The 25,726-nt window shown below is 41.3% G+C and overlaps 1 protein-coding gene across 9 annotated transcripts in view; it reads left to right on the top strand.

Annotated features, from left to right (window-relative positions):
- The window catches only part of FRMPD4 (FERM and PDZ domain containing 4), a 954,164-nt gene that overhangs the window by 869,518 nt on the left and 58,920 nt on the right, over positions 1 to 25,726 (top strand). The gene's annotated exons all lie outside the window — the stretch shown is intronic.

Genomic DNA, 25,726 nt, shown 5'->3' on the forward strand with positions numbered 1-25,726 from the left:
AAGGTACAAAAAAACATTGTAGACCTTTTTTTAGACCGAAGCAGCCACAATGTATTATAATTCCAAATAAGATTTCACTTTTATTTCAACACCTTTGCTTACTTTTATTTTTCGTATCTCAAATGTAAACAACCAAGGCGAAATTTGTTGCCGATTCTAGGTCAAGTAATAAAAGACTCAGAAGATAAAAAGATTTGTTATTTTTCCCTCCTGTGAAAACTTAACACTGCTAAATATTCTTTTTTCCATGTTAGCTCCTTGCTGCTATTCCATTTATATTTTATGCACAAAATAGTCTCCATCTCTGTGTCTAATAAATGGGATGGCTTGTGGACTTGAGCCTTCTTGGATTTTTACAAGAAGCATGTCAGAGCCAAATTTTCATCATAAGCTCTGAAACTCTACCCCAGGGTGTTTTCATTTATATTTAATGTTAAATCAAGGATATTAGTGATGGAACAGACTGTTCTTCATTGAACCCAATCAACAGTATCCGCTCACTTCAAATTCCAGAAATAATATTTGGAATGTTCTTTCTGATTGAGCACTTCAGGGTTTCTGGGTAACTCGGAAACTCAGAGCTTTGTAATTTCAAAACTGAATAAACAAACACAATAACAAAGAAAATCTCTCTAGGGATTTATTATAAAACATCCCAAGTTTGGTGAGAGCTTCTAAAAGTGTGAGGATTCTTTTTGAATACATTTTCTTGTCCCTCTAATTTCCTGCATGTATTATGTTTCTTAAGCACAGTGAGGTACCAGTTTCCATTATTTGACCAAGTAATAAAATACGTAGGAAGCCCTTAATTTGTTTTATTTTCTCCATGAAGTGCCTCTCCATGGGCTCTCACAAATACAGTATGTTTTAAAAGTACAATAGCTGTGAGTAGTAAGAGCCTTTCAGGCAGAAGTGAAAAAAAAAATCCAATTCGAACTGGCTTTAGCAAAACAGGGAATTTGCTAGTGGAGGAACTCAAAAGCGGGTGAATGGTTCTGGCTTCAAACCGGGAGGAATTAGATGTTGAGCCCTGATGGTGTCAGGAATCCTTCATGGTCCGCACACTTCCCTGTATTGGCTTCTTCCTCAGGAGAGCGCTCCCCAGGTGGTGTCAAGATCCACCAAGAGTTCTAGACTGGCATGCTGCCAGCTCAACAGCAGGGTGAAAGGGCAGCCTTTCCCAATACGTCCAACCAGACTTCCCAGGCGGAGTCTCATTGGCCCAGCGTGGTGACTGTCTACCCCTAAACAAATCACTGCAACCCAGGGGATGGAACATGTTGAGGGGCCAGGTCTGGGTCATGTACCTGCCCCTAGAGAGAGGGGATGGGGTCAGCCCCATCTAGATTTCACCTAAGACTGCGGGAGGTCAGTTCTGCAGAGGAAGTCTGGTGCCCATCACCGAAAGAATGGCCTGAATACTTGTCGAACAAAGGCAACAACTGCCCACTATAGCCAGCCATTCGTGGTGGCAGGTTGGTTTAGAAACATTTTATTATGGACAATTTTGAACACAATCGTAAGTGGAGAGAATTGTATAGTAGACACATGTTCCCTTCACCCTCTTCAGTAGTCATCAACTCTTGACCAGGCTTGTTTCATCCATTCCCCCAGGCACTTTGCCCCTCCTTGATGATATTAAAGCAAATCCCAGGCTTCATATCACTGCATTTTAAATAATTCAGTCTGTAACTCTAAAGGATAAGCATCCATTAAAAAATAAAAATAGAACCACAATACCATTACCATATCTGAAAAAATGAACAACCATTTCTTAATATTATCAAATATCTAGTTAGTATTCAAATCTCTTCCATGGTCTCATTAAATAATTTCTTTTTACAGTATATTTGAATCAAGAGCCAAATAAAGTACATATGTTGTGATTTGTGATATACCACTTAAAACTTTTAATTTATACTTTTTCCTTTCATTTTCTTTTCTTTAAAAAAAAGATATTTTATTGTTTTTTTTTAAAAAAATAACAACATTATTTGTCATGTAGAGATTCCCAGAGCCTGGATTTTGCTGATTGTACCTCTGGATGTCATTTCCTATGATCTCTGTCCCCTGTATTTCCCATAAGATTTAGACTCGCTCCTTCACGGAGCACGCTGTGTACTTTCATCTTCCGAAGGTGTGTGATAGCCAATTGTCTCTCCTTTTGTGATGAAAGCAGCTACTGGCAATCTTTGCCTGGATCTGTGAAGTCACCAGCACTGCAAAATGGCGGTCCCATCATCTCTTCATTTAGTAGCTGAGCAACTCTATAGAGGCTCTTTGGTCACTGGGAGGAAGAATTCATATGACGGCAGGCCGAACGCCAGGTTCTGCCCCTCTGTTTATCAGTTTTCAAAATACTAAGCTGGTTCCCTGGAATTCCCAAAGGAAGAAAAATAGTTTTTTGTTCGCGTGTGTGTTTAAGTATCATTAGTAACTCATGGATTTAAATAAACTTTCTCGATTTCGATCTATTGCAGTTATTTTTCTTGTTGAAGCTGAAATTGGCAAGTGGGACCCTATTCCGGTGGGTTATTGGATCCTTCCAACATGACTCTCATAGTCTTTATTAGCATCTTGGCTTTCTGGTATGACAAGATGCTCAAGGTTCAGCTTGTGAATTTGTTGTTCCAGATCTAGAATCGGTAATTTCTCCCCAAAACCATGATTCCTTTTAGTGGGAGATGGTATTTAGTAATCTGAGTGCTGGCATGCTCATTGATAAGGACAGAACTAAGAAAAATAGGTGCACTTTTATTTTCAAAAGATAAGCTACATCATGAGCTTATACTGATATGTCCAGTTCAAATTGAGGGCAAAAGCTTTTTATGTAACCTCATCTATCTCCTTTTTCTCAAACTGTAAATTCCAGTTCTCAGTGACACCATCATAATTTCTCAACTTTATCCCACATTACACACACCACAGTCTCAGAATACCAACACTACCTCAAATAACATGATTACTGAACACAGTTTAAGATATTTTTGGTGCAGTTCTATTTGTCTTTCTGGTCTATCTTACCAGGATGTTCAAATTACTGTGTTTTAAAATCACTTGGGGTAGTTCTGCTTTGTTGTTCGGCTAACCAATTGGATTCACAGGCACAATTATTTCATTTTACTTACAATTGTTAGGGATGGCTCTTTTTATTTAATTTTGTTTTAAAATGGAATATAACCAGAACCATGCCACCATCTGGATACACAAGCTCGTGACTTCATTTTACATGCAGTTTTTAGGGATTGCTTTTTATTTAACTGTGTTTCATAACTATGTATACCTACCAATACCCCAGTCAGAGCTACAAAACATAGATTCGAAGAAGTATACATTCTGCCCCTGTCCTCTCCACCCTATTTCTTCCCTTTCTCTATATGTCATACTTAAATTTTTTATTTTGCTTTATAGTTTGTTCTTCTATTGTTTCATGTAAGCACATACTCCATGCCCCCCCATTCTTAGACACAGTATACCACATTTTTTTCATTTTGCTTTGTTTACTTAACTCTATAGCCTAGCAATCCCTACATCATATCACTATGTTTTGCAGTGTACACACACACTTAGATATACATGCATGTGTGTAACTTTTAGTTAAGAAGATGTATATTTTTGTTCTAGTGTTTGTCTTTTAGACTAATGCCTTTTTATAATAGCCTGGTCCCACCTTTTATTTTTCTGGCTATGGTCTGTTGGTTTCCTACCCTGAACAATATTGAAATTAGCTAAGTAACTTCTTCTTCACTCTTTTTTGCTCTCTCCCCGAATATCTGACTTAAACTACTATCTTTCTATTTCTAATTAATATTAATATCTCTAAGGCAAGCAGCTAGCTTACTCTACTCTTCATAAATGTTTCCCTCTCTCCCCCTATTTTTGGGTAGATGTACTGCACACACATTGCCAGAACAGAGCCAGTGTAGATGCTACCCATCTCCCTTATACCATCACTGAGTCATCATTATACAGGTAAATACAGGCTTGAGCATCACCATTCTGCCTCAGTGGCTTTCTCTCTGATTACTCTGCATGTCTGCAGCCAGCTCTCTTATAGATTCCTAGGCTGGGAATCTCCCACTTCTTATGAGAACCTGTAGGCAATTTGGTTCCTTTCTGGTCTCCGCATCATCAGAAACCCCTGTGTCTTCTCTCCACTTACTCCACTCAGATGCTTTGGGTGGGGGGTGTCTCTAACAGCTCATATTTTGACATTCCTGGAAATATCTCATCACCCAGTTTTGCAGGTGATGTTGTCACCAGCCTAACTATCCTATTTGTCTTGTTTCTTTGCATGGGAAAGCTCAAAGAGATTTAAAAACCATCTTGCCAACTTCCCATAATCCTCTAATGCCTGTACATTCCATCAAAAAGTTTTGAATCTGAAGAATTATTTGGAAATATCCAGTGTCTCTATGGTCATGTCACACTTTAAGTTGCATATCTTGCAATCCGAGCAGACAAATATAAATGAATGGCAATTCTCTCAGTCTTAGGCAAAATCCTACTGTTTTAAAAATGAAGAATAATCATCTATTTTGGAAAAACAAAGCTGTTGTAACAAAAGAAAAAAGAAGCCAAAAACTTTCCTTTTTTCCTTGGATGTGAAGAGCAGACCACTTTTTATGATGTACTTGCCATTCGCTATATATATGTAACTTAAATGGTGAGAATTTTACACTGTAGAGATCAAATAAGGCCTACATAAAAAATGACTTCCTGCAAAGTTAAGTATCTATTTATAAAGCAGTGTGGGAAATATTTGATCCATTGGAGGCATTGTCTCCGCAAGTATTATTTTCATGCTGTCTATTCTTTCATAACTAATATATGTGAGTGAGGGGTACCGTCCACCATCACAAAATAGTAGACTCATAGAGAAGGTCTTTATTTTATAAATCAGAATAAAGAGGCTCAAACAGGTATGGCATTTTGCCCATCGTTACCCAGGCCATCCTCAGCAGAGCCTAGAGTCAAAACCAGTCTTCCGATGCCCATAGAACAATGGATTAGGAACCGCTGTTCTAGATGATGCAGGAACCCATGTAGCACCATTTTCAGCACAAGAAGGAATTCATATAGTTACCACTGGAGAAGAAAGCTTAGACTTTTCATTTGTTTAAAGTATAGTGAGTTGGGAAGGGGGAAGGAGAAGGTAGTTGAAAGGCTTGTATTGTCTAAACAATGTGATTCGAAGGATTTGAAATTTTTTTCTTCCAAGTTTTATAAGTTCTAATTCAGAGTCACCAGGGTTGTATCTGCCCACCTCTGGATCGAAAAAGAAACACAGAATCAAGGCTATTTTCAGCATCTGTCAAGCTGTAATTACCTCTTTGCTCAGAAAAAATCTTTATGTAAGACTAATGCAGATTGGCATTTCTTCAGTTTAAAAGAACGTTTCTAGTCATCCTTTTAAAAGAATGGTCCTTATTAATGATGGTTATTAGAATATGTTTTGATAGAGGGAAAATGTTCCCAATACGGTCTCAACGTAGGCGATTTTACTGATAAATCTGATCTTTATCTTATTTACTTGTAGGCCACAAATACTTCTTTGAGTTTTCTTTTCTTACTCTTTTTAGTTCAGAAATTGTTGAATGGCATTTATTTAAGCTTTCAAGTAATCTGGACTTGGTTACCAACAAGTTTATCTATACTTTCCACAAAAATTTTACTCAAATTGTGACCATTAAAATATGGGATTCAAATGAAAGTTTGTAGAGAAAATGCGTATGTTATAAAGAAAAAGTATCCAGTCAGTTAAGACTGTATCTGGGAAGTGGATGTGGCTCAACTGATAGAGCATCCACCTACCATATAGGAGGTCCAGGGTTCAAACCCAGGGCCTCCTGGCCTGTGTGATGAGCTGGCCCACGCGCAGTGCTGATGCACGCAAGGAGTGCCATGCCGTGCAGGGCTGTCTCCTGCGTAGGGGAACCCCATGCTCAAGAAGTGCGCCCCACAAGGAGAGACGTCCCACACGATAAAAAATGCAGCCTGCCCAGGAGCGGCGCTACACACACACAGAACTGATGCAGCAAGATGACACAACAAAAAGAGACCCAGATTCCTGGTGCTGCCTAGAATGCAAGCGGACAAAGAAGAACACACAGCAAAAAGACACAAGAGAGCAGACAACGGGGCAGGGGAGAGGGGGAAGGGGAAGAGAAATAAATAAAATAAGTCTTTGGGGAAAAAAAGACTGTATCTATGGGAAGCAGATGTGGCTTAAGCAGTTGAGCTCCTGCCTCCTATATGGGAGGTCCTGGGTATAGTTCCTAATACCTCCTGAAAAAAACAAAATCAAACAAGCAAAACAAACCAAAAACATCAACTCAGGGAAGCTGAAGTGGCTCAGCAGTTGAGCGCCAGCTTCCCACATATGAGTTCAGTTCCCAGCCCCTGGTACCTCAAAACGAAAAAACAAAAGCAAAAACAAAAAAGATTGTATCTGTGCAGATGAGCATGAAATACCAGGAAATTTCCCTGAGTGCTTGAATTACTTTATCATCACAGCTACCCTCGAAGGCAAGTATTATTACTACTGTGTTGGAGATGACAAAATGTGAGGCTCAAAGAGATGAAATGTATTCATTAAGTATTATTAGGTGCCCACGGAGTGTTAGGCAGGGTGGTAGGGGCAGGTTATGGAGTGGCCAACAGAATGAACCTGGTCCCTGCCCTCTTCAAGTGTACCTCGTGGAGTGTATGGTCTAGTGAGGAAGATGGACCGTAAGGGGTGAAACCAGCAAATACATAGATAATTACAAGCTATGGTGAGTGCCATGAAGAAAAAGAACGGGACACTATTAAGGATAACAATGGCCTAGGAGTAGGAGAGGCAGGGAAATCCTCAGTGAGGAGGTGATATTTAAGCTGTGACCTGGAGGATGAGAACAGTCAACTAGGCAAAGAGTGGAAAGAGGGAAAGAGCTTTGAGTATTTGGGGAAGTGAAACGAGCAGTGAGGCTGATCCTAGGCCAGCAAAGGGGACAGTAGTGTGAAAAAGTCTTGAGAAATGGGCAGGACCTTGGTCATGGAAGGTCTTCTAGAGCAGGGCTTGCAAACTCTGGCCTGTGGGCGAAATCCAGGCACTGCCTGTTTTTGTAAATAAAGTTTTCTTGGAACCCAGGCACACGCATTCACTGCAGGTTGTTTGTGGCTGCTTCTGCGCTACAACAGCAGCATCCAGTAGTAGTGACAGAGCCCGTTTGGCCCACAGCATCTGAAATATTTACTCTCTGTTCCTTTACTGAAAAAGTGTGCCAACCCATGGCCTAGACCATGGAAAGAAATCTGGATTTTATTCTAGCAAAGAAGGGGAGCCATTGGAGAGTTTTGAATGGAAGAGTAAAATTATCCAACTTACATTTTAAAAATATTACTCTGGCTGCACTACAAGGATACAAGAGTGGACACAGAGAAGCCATTAGACTTTCTTGAAAGAGTCCAGGTGAGAGATCATACCTAGAGGATTGGGTCAGAATAGGGGTTCTGGGGATAGAGAAAAGCTGTGTTCCAGAAGAATAATCAAGAGACCTAGGTGGTATATTGGATGTAGGGATGGAGAGACAGTGAAGAATTGAGGATGACCCCCAGATTTCTGGCTTAAGCCAGATGGTGCCAGTCAAGGAGGTGAGCAGCCTAGGGTTACTGAAGTAACAAAGGTGAGTAAATAAGGTGAAGTTGGCCCTGTTATTAAGTGAGGGAGGCTGCATCAGAGAACAAGTCATCATGCTTTTCAAGAAACCAAATGATACTGTAGTACATGATATTATACCTGTAGCAGTTTGATATTATTGATGAATTCCAAAAAGAAATATTGTATTATGTTTGTAAACTGATCTTTCCCTCTGGGCATATTAGATTATATTGGATTCAGAGGTTTATTTGATTAAGTAATTATGTAAACCTCTTGTGCCAGTAGGGCGTTGAGTCCCTGCCCTTTGGTGGATGGGGACTCACAGATAAAAGGCATGGCAAAGGCATGGCTAAGGGGTTTTGATGTTGGAGTTTGATGCTGAAGCCTTAAGCTGGAGCCCCAGGAAGAGAGAAACCCTAAGCCTGGAAAGAAGCAAGCCCTGGGAAGAGGGAAACCCAGGAAGCCTGAACCCTTGCAGACGTCGGCAGCCATCTTGCTCCAACATGTGAAAATAGACTTTGGTGAGGGAAGTAACTTATGCTTTATGGCCTGATAACTGTAAGCTCCTACCCCACATAAATACCCTTCATAAAACCAACCAATTTCTGGTATTTTGCATCAGCATCCCTTTGGCTGACTAATACAATACCTTTGTCAAAACCTATACAACTGTACAGCACAACCATGATGTAAACTACGAGCTTTGGTTAGTAGCAATGCTTCAATATGATTTATCAATTAAACAAATGTACCACACTAATTTAAGACATTAATAATAGGGGGAAACTATGTGTGTGTGGAGGGGATTATATGGGAGCTCTCTGTACTTTCTGTGTAATTTTTCTGTAAATCTAAAACTTCTCTAAAAATAGATAGATAGATAATAGAGAATTACCACATGACCCAACAATCCCACTTCTAGATATATGCCCCTAAGAATTTAAAAAACATGGACTCAAACAGTTATCTGTAAACCAACATCCATAGAAGGATTATTCACAATAGCCAAAAAGTGAAAGCAGCTTAAGTGTCCATGAACAGATGAATGATACAGGAAATGTAACAAATCCATACATTGGCATATTATTCAGCTGTAAAAAGGAATGGCTTTCTGATACATGCTACAATATGGATAAACCCTACAGATATCAAGTTGAGTGAAATAAGCCAGACCCCAAAGGACAAATGTTGCTTGATCTCACTTACATGAAATACCTAGAATAAGCAAATTCATAGAGCCAGAAAATAGAACAGAAGTTACCAGGGGCTGGGGGAAGGGGAGAATGGGGAGTTAATGCTTAATGGGAAAAGAGTTTCTGTTTGATATGATTTAAAAAGTGTTGAAATAGTGGTGATGGTATTGTGAATGTACTTAATGCCACTGAATTGTATACTTAAAAATGGTTAAAATGGTAAATTTTAAGTTATGTATATCTCATCACAATAAAAGAAAATAAATAAAAATAGACTCTCCCTTCCGAGGGATGATCTGCACAAATACACATACACACACACACACACACACACACACACACACAGAAACCAAGTGGCCTCTCCTGGGAATTATCACATGGGTCAAACTCTCCATTGAATTAGTGTCATAGACACCAAACCACCAACAAACAATTCTTTTGCTGCCGATATTTGGAGCACTTATGTAATTAGGCCACCAAAAATTGGTCAACGTGATCTGTTTTGGTCTGGTATGCCTTTAATTGTATGGCCTTTGTTGCATTTGACAAAATTTATGTCTAATTTATAGTATGCCTAAGTACCAACTAATTTTGAGTGTCATCATTTAAAAATAAAAACCACTTTAGACTATTGCTTCAAATCTGAAAAATGTAAATTAAATAAGAAGCCCCACAGACTGTTTGGGGAGCATCTTTCAGGACCTACAGTAAGGGGCTGGCAGTTAGGGGGCTCTTAATGGCTATCATTTAGTTTGTCTCTGGTAGCTGGGGACTCGCCAACCTCTCTTTGGTCCCAATTGGAAATCAACAGATTCCTCAACTGTTCGCAGCCATAGACTTGGACAGTGGTGGCTCTGAGGGCCCCACGCCTGAACAAACCCCCGCATCTGGTTTGCCTTCTCATCTTGGTAGCTGAGGGGGCAGAAAGGGGCTTCTCCTGGCAGCCTCGCTTCTCCGCCCAGGCCGAATGGAATCTCAAGCCCCATGCCTCCCCCATGCCAGCCTCCTTGAGCAGCAGGCACGTCCAGGCTGGAATTCAGCACAACTCTGAAGCTGAAGGATGACCCCGGCAGCCACATTTCAAACTCGAGCTCATGGAACAGCACCCATGTAATCGTTTCCTGGGGGTCCATTTAGCAGGCTCTAATGTCCCCTTCTTTAAGTGGACAGCAGTTCACCTACGTGGGGAAACGGCCCATGAATGACAGCCAAGCATGTGAAGAGTCAGTTATGAACTATGCAAATTGACTCTGTCACCAGTTCGGTTCTGACTTCCCCTAACAGCTTTCTCGTATGTATGCTTTAAGACATGTTCACAGGCTAAATTAGGAGAGGTTCAAAGGGGCTGTTACATTCTCATGTGCACAAAGAAAATGCTTTTTTTAAGGAACCGCTAATTTTTGTTTGCATAATCGTGTCTCATGATATTTTAACGTTGTTACTGCACGTCAGATATGAAAACTAAGACTTGACAGTATTATCAAAATAATTTTCACACAGTAATAGTTTCTTACCTCTTTTATCTTACCTGCTAATCCCTGACCACTGTTTCCCATATATTAGGATCCCCTGGGACCTTGTTATGTTTTGTTTCCTACTGCTATTTCATGCCTAGTCCTGTACTTTGTGCACTGGGTAATTGTAAAAGCTCTCTCTCTCTCAGTTTTTATATTAGCTTTTCCTTTTCTGCTCACCTCCCTGCAAGACATTTCTCCTTTTTTTTCACCCAGTTGAATATTGTGCCTCCTTGGGCATTAATGACACCCAAGAAAAAAAAAGCCTAGTAGAAGAGACAAAAATGTGCTTATATTTTTAAATGATTGATGTACATATTTTGATTTTCACTCTATTAAATCCACTCTGGTTCTGGATATGAGGTGAGGCTTCTTTTTGGTGGTGGGAGTGAAAAATATAGGATCATTAAAAACAGAAATCACCAAACTCCACCCTCTCTGTTGTTCATATCCCTGCAAGTAGAAACAACCAAAAGGCCATGTCTCTACTAAAACTCCAACCTGTTGTTCTTTTAGGGAATATAGGGAAAAAGTCTCAGGTATGCTCCTGGGTTCTGTAGAAAGGAAGCTATACCACTACTTCTATTGATTTTACTTGCTTTTTTCCTTGTTTGCAACCCCAATGGAATAGCTCCTTTCATAAGGTAATTTTTATATGTTTTTTCACATAGTAATTGGATAGCTTTTTTGAGTGAAACATTTTCTTTTTTCAATGCAGACTATAAACCCTATTAATACAAAGAAGAAAGGTCTTGGAATTCAGCCACAAGGTCATTGTGTCCCAAGTTCATTTTCAAAGCAGTATTTCCCAAAAGGCAAGGAAATGGGATTTCTCACTGCCTCACCATGGATAAATTATAGACACCAGTTAAAATTTATAAATATTATTCCTGGTTTGAGGCTAAATTCAAACATGGAAGGCACACTTTGGAAATTTAGCATAAATCCTACAGCCTCTGCTCCTCGATGGAAATATCGTGTTTGGCTGAAAAGCTGCTTTCAGAGAGGATTAGGGTATGGCTAGTTTTTTTGAGATTCGTGGTGTCACTTCAGAATATCTATCTTTAAACTATGTACCTATTCTTCCAAAATCTGGTTTTTACCTCCTAGTAAGAAAGCACATTCTGTCCTGTAGCTATTTACAGGCAGCCTCAGCATGTGTCATCCTTGAATTGCCTTCAAGGACATTGTTTTTATTCTTTGCCAACATTAAAAATAATATTTCTTGGTTTACATTTGTCCTTTCTCCCCTAACTTGCATATAACAATTACCAACTGAAATAGCATTTAGGAACTTTGCCAGCACTTATTGTTAATATTCAAGTGCAAGTTCGACCCCAGTAGAGCTCTATATTGTTCCAATGCTGATACACACAGACTGGGAGGTGGTAACTGTGATTAGTTCTGGCTAATGACTATGTTCCGGCACCAGAACAACATTCTATATAGGTTCTATTCACAGTTAATTCCATCTATGCCTCTCACCTTTTCATTCTTGGATACCACTTGTTTTAGTTTGCTAAAGGCTGCTGGAAGAAATATATCAGAAATGTGTTGGCTTTTATAATGGGAATTTATTAGGTTACTAGCTTATAGTTCTGAGGCTGAGAAAAATGTCCAGATCAAGGCATCAGCAAATCTCTCTCCCTGAAGGTTGGCTGCTGGTGATCGTGGACTCCTGCCATGTGGCAAGGCACAATGGCAGCTCTGCTGGTCTCTGTCTTCTCCCCCAGGCTCCCTATCTCCCCAAGCTCAGCTGTGAGTGACCAGGCACATGGTGGTGTCCGCTCATCTCTCCCCTTTCCTCCAGGCCTCATTGCTTCAGCTTCGGGCTGCTCCATCTGTGGCTATTCTCTCTCCTGGGTTTTTCAACTTCTGGAGGCTTCTCTGTCTCTGCCCGTCTTTTTCATTGTGTCTGTAGCTTTTATTCCTCCGTTTATAAAGGGTTCCAGTAAGAGGATTAACAACCACCCTGGGTCATGCCCTACTCTAGTGATCTAATCAAAAGGAAGTTCCCTTAAACAAATCTAACAAAAACAAAACTATGGGTTTATAGGCACAGAAATGGGTTCACTTTAAGAACAGGATCTCCTGGGGTCCACAAAGATGTCAAACCAGCATACCACTTAAAACATAAGGCCTCAGGATACAGGTCCCCTCTGAAACCTGCATCTCTGTGACATATACTCCTTGCCCCTCCTTGATCTATACTCTTCCTACTACCATCCTATATTTGAGCTTACCCAGAAGCCAACTCTGAGCCAAGGCCTTGACTGTATATAGTTGATTTGGAGGCGGAGGGGTGGTAATCTCAGGAAATACCACTGAGAGTGTAGGGAAATGGGACAGGGAAGTGAAGACAACCTATGAAGCATGGGTCATCAAGCCAGTTTCCACTGTGGGCCCCTGGGACTTCATCCTGCTGGGGAACTCTAGAATCAGCGTGGAACACATGCTTCAGAATTACTCAAATGAGGAATGAGGGAGTTGGCATCTTTCTACAGGTATTGACTGAGAGCTGCTCCTGGGGGTAATACTCCAGCACTTCTGGCTGACTGTGCATGGCTAGGGTGGACTTTGGCAGCCTGAGAGAGCCCTCAGACAGGTGGAATGGGGCAGTGCACCCACACTCTCTGTTCTGCCTCCTTCCTAACCCTTTCCACTGCAGCCTCTGAAACTCTCACTTCCTTGTCAATGTAATTACCTTAGCATTTAATGGCTTCACCAAGCCTCTTTACCATCTTTACCTGGTCCTTCTCTTGCAGCCATCTCGAAAGGAGGCTCAATCCTTCTGCCACACCATTTAGACTGGGATCTTAAGCAGGATGATGCTCTAGTTACCCACAGTGGTAACTGGCTTGATGGAACTCATCCTTTATTGATTGTCTAGGTGATGTAGCAGAGGTGTGGCAAGAGGTAGTTGGCATTCTCATGGTGTCTGATTTTTAATCTATAGACTACTATTCCTTCACCCAAGTGCAAAATTTGCTCCTCTTTTACTATTGATACCCTCCAACAATATCGTCTCTGATGCCCTCCAGATTTCATGCCATTCTCTGCATTTGCAGAAGACTTTGGCACTTTTCAAGCATCCTGCCACACAGGATGGATATCAACATTCAGATATCCACATGGATTAATTTACCTCTTCAATTTGTCTTCTTTACTCCGTCTACCTTCCCTACCTTTCTCTTCATGCCACCTTTGGACCTGTACATGCTTCTACAGGGCGCCTTCATTGCAATTATCTTTTTATCTGTCTAGACTATGGGTTTCTTGAGGATAGGGAACCTGTTATAGTCTTCATATCCCAATAGGCTAGCATAGCCTATGTTTACTGCATGAAAAAAAAAGTGAATGAATGAATGCATGAATGAATGAGATCCAAATTAGGCTGATTTTGAAAACCTTTATCCTTGTGTCTGGTTTCCTTCTGAAAAAAAGGAATGGATGTCTTCTAAATTTGAAAAGTGGCAGTGGACATTCCAGAGTTTTCTTTGCTGTGTGAGACCTACTAAAAACACAAATCACAAACATACTTTTAAAATTTCACCTGTCACTCCACTCGGTCTCCTATACAGAGTAATAATTTCTATAGAATATTCCCCACTGATAACATCCTCTCGCTCCAGTTCCATTACTGGAAAGTAATTCTCACCAGGACTATTTGTATCAACAGGGTCTTCCTCAAATCTCCCCCTCCTCTTTTCCAGCATTCTTTCTATCAAGTATAATGTTGCCTAATCAAGCCTCATACATTCTTGCCTATAATCTTATTGTCACCTTCACTGCTCCTGGAAACCACTTTCCTCGGCAAGCTCTTGCCCATCCATTGAGATCTAACTCAAGCACTGCCTTCTATGTGGTTCTCCGCCAGTTTGCTTCCTCTCGCACATGAGTTGGAGTTACTCTTCTGTTCCGTGTTTCCAAGACCTCAGTGGTAGCTCTGCTTCACAACGGTGTCAATCCCTACCCTGCTGGTGAAGCAGGCAAATTATTGAGCCTCTCTGGGCCTCAGTTTAATCAACTGCCACATGGAAAATGTGACAGCTACCTGTCAGTGTCATTGTAGAGATGAAAAGAAACAACATCAAGTGAACATACTTTGGAATCCATAAGGACTAACACATGTATCTTTACTGGCAGCTCTAACGGGCCAAGGGAAAAAGGCAAACCCTCGGCATGTGGACACTTGGGTACTGATAATGACTGTTACTGAGGACAAAAGAAGAGCACTTTGGTCCACAAGGTCTGAGCTAGACTCACAGCTCCTCCTCCTATGAGCTGTGGGGCCTTGGGCAAGACACTTAGCCCTTCGGAGAGAGCCTCAGTTCTCTGATATATAAAGTGGAACTAGTGAAGCCCACCTTGCAGAGTTATTGTAAAGGCTAGAGATGGCAAAGATAAGGCAGCCAGACCCACACCTGTTGCTACACGGAAGCTGGCACAGATGGCTCTGATGGTCAGCTCCAACTCAAAGGGCTCCCGATATTCCCATATCATCTCTCATATGGACCCGAATTGACTGGGGCGCACGTGCAGGGGTCAGCATTATGTGACTTCACAAGGCCTGATAGACAGTGACTGTCAGACCTGTAAGTCTGAGTTCCATCCTGGAAGACCATGCGGCCAACCTTGCCAGCTTTAGAAACCTGCTTTGCAAACCGGCGCACCCCTAGGGTTCTGTGAGTCACGCATGGCAGAAAGTAATGCTAAAGGGTCATAGCAGGTTCCACAGGAGTTCTTCTCAGAAGCTCAGGCTCAGACAGAAGCTCCAAGAAGGTGCAACATGCACTGGACTGGAGTGGTGGTGGGGGCGGCAGTGAAATGAGCAAACCCAGTGGCTGGGTCTCCTCTGTTTCTTCTGGAATGCTCTCCCTCAGGGCTCCAGCAACAGGAATTAGTAATAATAAGAGTTTAATAACAACAGCAGGGGCCACTGTTCATTAAGACTGAGGTTTCAGGGCAATGTGCACTTTGTTTCACATGCATCATTCCACTTAATCCTAGATTAGGCTCTAGGGCACCTAAGCCCAGGTCTGTACCTGTACCCAAATGCAACTGAGACAGGAGTGGATATGGTTAGGTAAATGAGGTGGTGGTTGTTTCTTGGCACTCTGGCATCTCGGGCAAAGTATTTCAATTTCCAGATCCTTGGTATCTTCACCTTCACATGGGAATAACAATATCTAATCCTGAACACATTTGGAAGAGTCCACAAGATATATTGGGTTCGAAGTGATTTGCACAGTGCCTGGCATACGGTAGATATGAAATACATATCTATTATACCAATATAGAAAATACCTCTGAGAATATTCTAATTGGCCCCACATAGATCCAACCCACCCCTCATTCCTCTCCATATCAAAACCTTGTACAGAGTAGCCATGTGGTCTCAGGTAGCCAAGCAACTTATTTCTCTCTTGCCCCAATTTCTTCTTTAAAAGAAGAGAGAGAACATATTTCCTCCCACCTGCCCCAGCAGAGCTGTCCGTGGTTGCTGAAGAGTTGCCATGGACACCAGTAGGTCTGGAGGCAGATGGGATATTCTGGGAAGACTTCAAAGGGACGATTCCTGGACTCCGTTCTGAAGAAAGAGGGTGGGATATCATTCGTTGAAGAAAAGGTAGCAGGCTGTTTCAGGACAACGACGTTCATAAAACAGGTTGAGTTGACATGGGGGCCTCACCCACAGGAAGAGTAAGCTGGTTTGGGTCTGTAAGAGAAAGTCATGCATTTGGAGGTCTGGGCCAGGTTCTGCATCTCGTGAATGAGAGCAAAGATGGACGGAGGGTGTGAGGGATTGCTCAAGCCCACTCCCATCCAGCTAGGGCACCCTCTGCCCCAGTGCCCCAGTCTTAGATGATTTCTTAGGATGTCAACCCTAGAAGGGCAAGTATAATTTTCTGTTCTGTTCACGGGTATATCCACGGAGCCTAGAATAGTCTTTGATGCATAGGAGGGGCTCATGAGATACTTGTCGAATTAACTCCAGGGGCCTTTGAAGTTGAGGTGTAGGTAAAGGTGAGGATAGGGGAGTTTGCTAGGGAATGTTTCTTACTAGGAGACAGTGATTAGGAATCTTCCTTGAATCTGGGATGCAGTTGGAAATCGGCATGGTATTCTGAGAAGGAAAGTGATACAGCCAAAACAATACCTCAGTAAGATGACCGAAATTGCTTCCAAGTAGACCAGAGAGAAAGGAGGCAGGAGGCACGCCACTTCTTGCCCAAAAGTTATTTTCCCCAAGTTTGGTCATTGAATAAATTCGTTTTTAAAACAATTCCTACATCGGTGGTCATGAAAGCCATAAGCTTCTCAAGTCAGCTCCCCTGACAAGGTGGAACTTACCCATGGTGTCCAAGACATGAATTTAGCGTCTCTCACTAGAAAATGTGACCAGCCAGCTTGTGGCCTTGCCTTTTGAAACGCACAGTTTCAACAGCAGCAGCATGTAATGGTCTTCGCATGCTAACTCCTTCAGTGGATGGTGCCCGAGTGCCGGCCCTTGGCCCAAGGTGTTCCTTGTTGCCCAGGTAGCATATTCTCGGTGCCTGCTAAAAACACACAGCACAACAATGGGAGTGAAGTCAGCAGCCTCGTCCATAAGATGGAGAGGATGCTCTTAGCACAATGGACATGTACTCTCCATATTCCCCAGTCAAGAGCGAGAGGGGGAAATAGCCTGGCAATCACTCCACCCCTCCATGGTTGTGTGGCTAGCCAGATGAACTTGACTGCAGCCAAGGCAATGGCCGCAAAGAACGTTAAATGTACTGGTTTCTCTATCACTTGCTTCCTTGAATTATTTTCTCTCCCTTTCCTACCTCAATCCCTGTCTCATCCACCCACTAGGATCTTTTATTTATTTTTGGCAGTCTGCAAGGAGAAAAAATAATGACAAGGAGAAAGAACTGGAATTTACATAATACCTTCCTTCCAAGATACTAAAAGCAGTTCACCCATCTATAATTTGTCCTCACAACAATCCTTTGAACAGGCTATTATCAATATTATTATTATTTGTATTTTGCAATCACATAGCTTGCTGCTGAGATTTTTAGCTAGGACCATCTTGTTTCCTGAACCATTTCAGCTCCTCAGCATATGTACAAAAGAACCTTCAACTGCCCCCTCCCATTGGTGATTTGCTACTTATGTGATTACTGACTCTGGCCTTCTCTCTGTTTAAATTTCTATTTAAAAATATATTAAATCCCTGTATTGTGAGAATGTGGCAGGACTGGTGAACAGAAGGTGAAGAGAGCACTGAAAGAGAGCAGAATCAAACATAACTCTCTCCTGAACTAAAAGAGAAATGGAAAGGAACTGTCACTGAAAATTGATTTGAATTGCATAAGAGTGATTTTTTTTTTAAAAAGAATAGACTCAGGATATGAACTATTCTTTCCAACAGCTTCAACTTCATAGCTGACACTACCTGTCTCTTTCTAATCTCTTCCAGTCTTCCAAGCTTCAAATTTGTATTGGCTTCAAAAATTTTAACTTCTCAAAAATGTTTCCAGCTCACTTACTTCTAGTCATCTCACATATCCCATGACAGCTGTGCCTCCCATGGGAGTGACCCTAAAATGTCATGAGCCACTTGCAAATGGTCTCTTTTAATCACCCCCAACAATCAGTTCCTTCCTTGGGCTACCTGACTTATTTTTAACACAGACAAATTTCACTCAGCAGACCAGATGTTGAATCTTACCTTTTCCCCCTCTTTTCTCTTCTCCTCTTACTCACATTCAGGGCCATCACAAATTCTCACTCTCTATGTATATTAACTGCCCTCCTACCAGAGAGGGGCCGAACCAGTCAGCTATTGCTTCATAACAAATAACTCCATGACCTCAGTGACTTCCAACAATAAGGACTTCTTTCTCACGGAGCTGCAGACTGGCAGGGGTGGCTCTGCTGATCTTCACTGGGCTTGCCTGGAAGCTGCATAGTAGGTTCAGCCCTACTCCAAAGGACTCACTTCCTCCTTAGACCAGTGGGCTGGCTGGGAATATGATATCACATGGTGATACAGAGCATGAGAGGGCAAGAAGGAACATGCAAGGTCTCTAAAGGATTAGACTTTGAACTGGCACACTTTTACTTCCACACCTGTTCCACTAGCCAAAGCAAATCATTGGCTAAGCCCAAAGTCTAGGCTCAGGCCAGTAAATTCTACCTTTAGTAGAAAATTGCAAAGTTACCTAAAAGTACATGGATACAAGGAGGGATATAAACTTGGAAGTGACCTAACTAACAAAAGGATGATGATGGACAAAGCTCATCCCCCAAAAAAGAGAGTATAACTGCAGGCAAGACAGTTCCATCCATCTGCCCCTGTAAGATCTAAGCCCTGTCTCAATCAGAAGCAGAGAGGGCATCACTATCCCCAAATCCTCAAGATTGAGGAATGAACAAACAGAAGGGGGGAATGCAGCTATGGCCTAAAGAAGACTTATTATTGTTCTAGTAATGGAAGAACTTGTAACATTGATATAAAGACAGTGGTCATCAGAGATTCTGAGGGGAGGGAGAGGGAAGATTAGGTATAACATGGGGGCATTTTGGGAATATTGGAATTCTCCCTGACATTGCAAAGATGGATATAGGCCATTATATATTTTGTCAAAAATCTATAAAATGTTGCAGTGCAATGCAGTGTGAAACATAATGTAAACTATAGACCATGGTTGGTAACAGTGCTTCAATATGTGTTCATCAATTGTAACAAATGTACCACACTAAGGAAAGATGTTGTTAATGGGGGAAAGTATGGGAGGGGCAGGGGAAGGGGCATAGGGGAATCCCCTGTATTTTCTTTTTTTTTTTTAAGATTTATTTATTTATTTATTTCTCTCCCCTTCTCCCCCCTGCCTCAGTTTTCTGTTCTCTGTGTCTATTTGCTGCATCTTCTTTGTCCACTTCTGTTGTTGTCAGTGGCACCGGGAATCTGTGTTTCTTTTTGTTGCATCATCTTGTGTCAGCTCTCCGTGTGTGCGGCGCCATTCCTGGGCAGGCTGCACTTTCTTTCACGCTGGGTGGCTCTCCTTACGGGGCGCACTCCTTGTGCATAGGGCTCCCCTACGTGGGGGACACCCCTGCGTGGCAGGGCACTCCTTGCGTGCATGAGCACTGCGCATGGCCAGCTCCACACGGGTCAAGGAGGCCCGGGGTTTGAACTGCGGACCTCCATATGGTAGATGGACGCCCTAACCACTGGGCCAAGTCCGCTTCCCTCCCCTGTATTTTCGATGTAACATTTATGTAATTTAAAAACTTCTTTAAAAATAAAGGAAAAAAATTACATTAAAAAACAAAACAAGGGGGAACGGATGTGACTCAGTCGTTGAGCACCTGCCTCCCACATTGGGAGATCCTGGGTTGTTCCCGGTGCTTCCTAAAGAAAAGCAAACTGACAATGAGCAGACAATGAACACAAATAATGAACAAAAACAATAAGCAAGCCATTTCATGGGGCGGGGGCCAGGGCAGATTTGAAAGTGTCCTACATGGTTAAAAATGGTTGGTTATAGAGTTACATGGATCATGCTCCATCACTTTTGGGTCATGTGACTTATTAAAAGTGCTTTACCCTTTCTGAGCCTCAGTTTCTTTACTCGTAATATGGGCTTAATAGTATTACCTATCTCATAGGATGTTGTGAGAGTTGCTGAAATGCTCTATATTTATAATGAAAAATAGGAGAAAGCAATATTATCATTCTTGAAAGTTAGCAAATTTTAAAAAGCAATCAAATCCAATCAAACTTTTTAAATCTTTGTTTTTCACTGAAGTAAAGAAGTTTAGGTTATGAAAGGATGCTGGAAACCTTCATGGATATCCAGAAGGGAATTCAGAATTGCAGCTTAAGGCCTATTAAAAATTTTTTTTCCTTATTAGAGAAGTGGTGGGTTTACAGAACAAATACGCATAAAAATACAGGATTTCTATGCACCACCCCACCACCAACACCTTGTATTGGTGTAGATCATTTGCTACAATTGATGATAATGCATTTTTATAATTGTACTATTAACTAAAGTCCATGGTTTAACATAGGGTTCACTGTTTGTGTAGTGTAATTCCATGGACTTATAAAAAAAAATTTATTGTTTCCATATATACAATCTAACATTTCCCTATTTAATCACATTAGGATATACACTTCAGTGGTGTTAATTGCCTTCATAGTGTTGTGCTGCCATTACCACCATCCATTACCAAAACATTTCCAGCATTCCAAATAGGAAGTCTGGACATTTTAAGCCTTAACTTCACTTTCCCTACCCCCATCCCCTGGCAACCTATATTCTAGCTCATGAATCTATGAGTTTGCTTATTCTCATTGTTTCAAATCAGTGAGGTCATACGATATTTGTCTTTTTGTGTCTGATTTAGTTCACTCCACAGGATGTCTTCAAGGTTTATCCATGTTGTCACATGTATCAGGACTTCATTCCTTTTTCACAGCTGAATAATGTTCCATCTATTATAGAATAGGTATATACCACATTTTATTTATCCATTCATCAGTTGCTTTCATCTTTTGGCAATTATGAATAATGCCATTATGGATATCGGGGTGTAAATATCTGTTTGAGTCCCTGTTTTCAATTCTTTGGGGGTATATACCTAGTAGTGTGATTGCTGGGTCAATATGTTATTTCTCTACTTAGCTTTCTGAGGAACTGCCAAACTGTCTTCCACAGTGGTTGCACCATTTTACAGTGCCATCAGTGGTGAATGAGTGTTCCTATTTCTCCACATCCTCTCCAACACTTGTTATTAAATATTTTCCATTTCTTTTCAATAGGGGCCATTCTAAAGGGTGTGAAATAGTGTTTCCTTATGATTTTGATTTGCATTTCTTTGATTGCTGATGATGTTGAGCATCTTTTCATGTGCTTTCTGGCCATTTGTATATCTATGACTTCTTTGGAGAGATATCTATTCAAGTCTTTTACCTCATTTTAAAGTTAGGCTGTTTATCTTTTTGTTATTAAGTTGAAGGATTTCTTTTTATATTCTGGATATTAAATCTTTATCAGATATGTGGTTTCTAAATACTTTCTCCCATTGTGTAGGCTGTCGTTTTACTTTCATGATAAAGTCCTTTGAGGAACAAAAGGTTTTATTTTTTTATTTCTTTTTTTCATTTTCAATTGGTTTAAATGAAAATGATGATGTTTTGATGAGGTCGCATTTATCTATTTTTTCTTTTGTTGCTTGTGCTTTTGGTGTAAAATCTAAGAAACCATTGCCTAACACAAGGTTCTGAAGATGCTTCTCTACATTTTCTTCTAGGAACTTGATAATTCTAGCACTTAGATTGAAGTCTCTGATCCATTTTGAGTTGATTTTTGTGTATGGTGTGAGGTTGGGGGTCCTCATTTTTTTGTTCAAATGGAAGTCCAGTTTTCCCAGCACCATTTGTTGAAGAAACTATTCTTTCCTAATTGAGTGGTTTTGTCCTCTTGTCAAAAATCAATTGGCCATAAGTGTGAGGGTTGATTTCTGTACTCTCAGTTCTATTCCATTGGTCTATATGTATGTCTTTATGCCACTATCATGCTGTTTCTTTGTGGGGGAGGGGTAGGCAAGGAAGTAAAGAGTTTATTGAGAAATGAGAGAAAGGGAAAGTACACACCCAAGACATGAGTGGGGGCATGCTCAAGGGGCTGGGGCTGGGGCCTCTTTAAGGCTGGCCTTTCCTCCTTCCCCTTCCTCATGCTAAGGAGGGATCTTAGCTATTTGCTGTCCTGATTGGTTGCTTTTCTGCCTTCCTATTGGTTTACTGCACCTGTTAGCTTTTAGGGAGCCAATGGGGAGGCCTTTCTGTTTGAAATTATTTGGGGCTTCTTTTGAACCAAGGAGTTTCAAATGGAACGGTGTGACCAGGTTCTTAGTGGGCTTTTCAGTTGTAATGGTTACAGCTTTGTTTTTGAATAGCTGCCTTCCATCAGGGGGTTTCAGGGCAGAGTCTTACAGCTATGTTCTTGGCAGGATCTCATGGCCATGTTCTTTGTGGGGTCTCAGCTGTGATGGTTACAGCTTTGTTCTGACCAACTCGTTTCCTATATTATCCTGCCTCAACTCCCCCCTCCGAGAGTTTCACCTTTATTCTTAAAGGGTTGCTGAAAGGTGATGGTCATTCTTCTGTAGCTGCTTCCTGCTGGTTAGAGGCAGTAGGCCCTGCCTGATGGGGTGTGAAACGCTCTGGCTGTTCTATTGAGGTTGAGGGAAGGCAGTCCAGCACTATGGTTGGAACTGGATGAAATCCCTGCATAAATATTAGTTTGCTTTGAAAAGCACCCAACCTGGAAGAGATAAACCTGGTTAGGGCTTTAAAAACACAAGGGCCTAACAGGAGAATAAATAGAAAGTTTGAGAGTGGATCTAAAAGTGGTATGAGCCAGGAAGGGTTAGGAACACAGAGAACGGGAGGGCTAGGTTGGTGGGTTCATGAGATATGGAAGGGGCAATGTATGCTGGTGAACATAAGCCTGTCCAGAGGGGAGATAAAGAGAGGAAGCCTTGTTTCTGCAAAGAAAGAAAATTCCATTTTGACAGTTTAAAGTAGAAGCAAATGTGAGAATGGGCAAAGGTTTCATCTTCTGAAGTTACTTCCTGCTGATTAGGGGTGAGGAAACAGTGAGTATCGCATTATTTTGTTTTGTTTTTAGGAGGTACCAGGGATTAAACCCAGGACCTCGTATACGGGAGGCAGGTCCTCCACCCCTGAGCTACACTGCACCCCATGTTGTTTGGATTACTGTAATAAGTTTCAAGATTGAGGAGTGTGAGTCCTCCAACTTCATTCTTCTTTTCCAAGATGATTTTAGCTATGCAGGCACCTCACCCTTCCATGTAATTTTGATGGTTGGCTTTTCCATTTCTGCAGAGAAGGTTATTGGAGTTTTGATTGGGATTACATTGAATCTATAAATTGCTTTGGGTAGGATTAACATCTTCATGATATTTGGTCTTCCAACCCATGAACGCAGAATGTCCTTCCACTTATTTGGGTCATCTTTGATTTCTTTTAGCAATGTTTTGTCATTTTCTATGTTCAAGTCCTTTACATCCTTGGTTAGATTTATTCCTAGATATTTGATTATTTTAGTTGCGATTGTAAATGGGCTGTTTTTCTTGATTTCTGTTTCCGATTGTTCATTGCTTGTGTATAAAAACACTACTAATTTTGGGTCATTGATCTTCACAAAGTACTTCACCACTTTGCCGAATTCATTTATTAGCTCTAGGACCTTTGTTGTGGATTTTTCAGGCCTGTTGGAATTTGAAGAACCAGTAGCAATCATTTTGCCAATTGGTTTTCCTATCTGCTTTGAGCAGTAGAAAACCTCTCATGAAGAGAACCCTAACCTAGAATCCCATTGCATAAAACAGTGGAGAGATGCAGGTTGAAAAGGCACTGGGGTAGCCAGAGCTCTGCCCACTGGCATGCATCCCTGTCTCAGAAGGGTTCCACAGAGCCCAGTTTGAAAAGCACCAGTTTAGTCCAACTTTCCCCATCTTCCAGATGGAGAAAGTGAAGCTCAGTTGGGTGATGAGGCTTTTTCCCCAAAATCATACTGTTCATTGGTGCCTGAACAAAGAGGATGAGTAGAACCTTGCTATCTGACTCTTCAGACTTGCCATCTGACTTTTGAGAAATTTCTTTGCCTGTGTTGTTTTGCAGAAACCTCTTTTATCTAATTTCACCTCTGTCTTAGTTTGCCACAGGGCTGCTCATGCAAAGTACCAGAAATGGGTTGGGTTTTATAATGGGAATTTTATTTAGGGTAAAAGCTCTACCCTAAAAGTTCCAGGGCCATGAAATGTCCAAATCAAGGTATCAGCAGAGAGGCTTTCTCACCAAAGTCAGCCACTGGTGATCCAGCCACTGGGGTCCTGCCACGTGGCAAAGCAAGATGGCCATTGATCTCTGCCGAGGTCCTTGCCTTCCCCTCCAGGAGCTCAGCTGTGGGCAACCAGGCATAGGGCTTGTTTCTTCAGCCCTGAGCTGCTCCATGGGCCAGCTTCTTGGGGGCTTTGTGCTTAAGCTCTAGTTCTTAGTGATCCTCGTGTCCTCTCTCACATGGCAGGATCAAAAATGGCATAGTTCTCATTTCCAGCAGGATGTGAGGATCATTGGGAGATGGGTAAGTTCATGTATCAACTTGTCTAGGTTATGGTGTACAGTTGTTTGGTCAAGCAAGCTCTGATTGTTGCTGTGAGGGTATTTCATAGATGGATTTACATGGATAGTCAGTTGACTGCATCTACAGTCAACAAAGGAGACTGCCCTCAGAATCAAGGGGATTCTCCTCAGTGAATCAGTTGGAAATCTGGAAGCCGGAACTGAGGGTTTCAGCAGTCAGAAAGAACAATTTCTGTCTTTACTTCGGCCAGCCAGTTTAACCTGGAGAATTCAACATCACCTTCATTGGTGTTTCAGACTTGTGGCTTGCCCTACAGAATTTGGACTTGCCATTCCCCTTGTTCGCATGCGTCAATTCCTATAATAAATCTCTTAATATTTACATATTTTTCTGGAGAACCGAAGACAGGAGCCATCTTAGGAGCTGCCTACCTAAGGCAGCTAAGTTTTAAATTCTAACAAGCTGTACAATTTGTGCACTTTCAGTATATCCATTGTACTTAAATCAGAAGTTTGGTTGATTAATTAACAGATCCTCTGGATCTCACAAAATAAGCTCTCTTAGAAACAGTTTCCAAATGCAAACTGCCTAGCCTAAATTTGCCTGCAAAGGTTAAAAAATATACAATAAAATAAAGGGTTTTAAATGATAAAATTTTATCAGAATGTTTACTTTGATAAGCACTCAATTACTATTTAACTTTATTATTATTTAACTTTAGTAGCATAATATTTTTTAGAAAGGAAATCATAGCCTAAGTCTTAAATACAGCCAGTTCGACATGTGAATTAGACTTTGCAGCCTAAGAAATCTGGTTTCTCCCTAGGTGTACATGCAGGTCCCCACTTGCATGTAAGCTGTTTAATTCTAAACTTAAAATCACAATGTCCCTTAACCTTTTCTATGCAGAATCCAACTATATACCGAACAATCAATATGCATTGCCAATTATGCCCTCCAAATTCTTTTTTGTAGTGAATCTTTTAAAATCCTAGACCCTGACTGGGTCTTCTCCTCTCCCTTAAGCATATATTAGTTCTTCCCCCCTCCACCCTATTCTCCTGAAAAGTCACTTGTGCTAACCCCACTCCCAGCAGTTAGCACATTCTCTTCCACGCATCAACATGTTTGTAAGACAGAAAAAAATTTAAAATATATTGCAGGTTACAAATACAGTATTCTGGGAAGCCACTAGCATGGGTTCTT

The sequence above is a fragment of the Dasypus novemcinctus genome, chromosome X (assembly GCF_030445035.2).
Source record: "Dasypus novemcinctus isolate mDasNov1 chromosome X, mDasNov1.1.hap2, whole genome shotgun sequence".
Taxonomy (NCBI): domain Eukaryota; kingdom Metazoa; phylum Chordata; class Mammalia; order Cingulata; family Dasypodidae; genus Dasypus; species Dasypus novemcinctus.